The 856-nt window shown below is 36.0% G+C and overlaps 1 pseudogene; it reads right to left on the bottom strand.

Moving 5' to 3' along the window:
- Positions 1 to 272: 272 nt before the first annotated feature.
- On the bottom strand, positions 273 to 475 carry LOC120773180 (annotated as a pseudogene).
- Positions 476 to 856: the final 381 nt, after the last annotated feature.

The raw sequence follows: 856 nt of genomic DNA, 5'->3' as shown, positions 1-856 counted from the left end.
CTCGCAAAAATCTGCGTCGATATGTATTCACGATCATACGTATACATACATACATATTTACGCATGTTTGTAGGTGAAGCTGCTACAGCGGCAAGGGGTGACATCGGCGGCCATTACTTTACTTATGCCATAGAAATTCTATTGCTACGAATATGGAAATGACAACGAAATAATGCAAATATGCATATTTCTAAAGGTCATTAATTTCGTTGAAGAAATGAAAGGAATGAATGATCCTGAGAAGTATAGTCTTAACTTTATTCATTAAAATCACCACTCAGAAGTAGTTTTATCCGTTGTAAGCGAACGATTTTCCAAGAAACATCATTTCTAATATGCCACAAGACAAAATTAGAAATGAACTTCTTAAACCTCACGCTGTCAGATAAAACGATATACCTCGTCATCGCGGGTCGATTTCCAAAAAATGTAAATGAAGACTAACTACAGAAATAATCCTGTAAAGTATAGCCTTAATTTTTCAAGGGCCAACGCAGGGTATTTTAACAAAAGGGCACATAAAATAGTTGAGAATTCGCAGAAATGAAAGACAAAGGAAAGAAAAAGCAGTATAACTTCAATAATGAACAAGCATACAAACATACATATGCGCAGCAGCAGCAAGGAAAGAGGTAACAATCGGCGATCCATTGTATATTTCTTTCATGCATAACCAAACCATAATTAGGACAACGCAATACAAGTGTCAATGGTGGTGTTGGTTGTAAGCGCTTGAAAAGTTACGACGAGTACGTAGGTACGTAGGTTCGAATCCCAACAGAATTGCTTTTTTAATTGAATATGTCACCAACCAAAAATTGAAACATTGTTCTACAAAAACAACAACAGCATAAGC

This window comes from Bactrocera tryoni, chromosome 3 (genome assembly GCF_016617805.1).
Source record: "Bactrocera tryoni isolate S06 chromosome 3, CSIRO_BtryS06_freeze2, whole genome shotgun sequence".
Lineage (NCBI taxonomy): Eukaryota > Metazoa > Arthropoda > Insecta > Diptera > Tephritidae > Bactrocera > Bactrocera tryoni.
The sequence above is the reverse complement of the archived record's forward strand: the minus strand, read 5'-3'. Positions and strand labels throughout refer to the sequence as shown.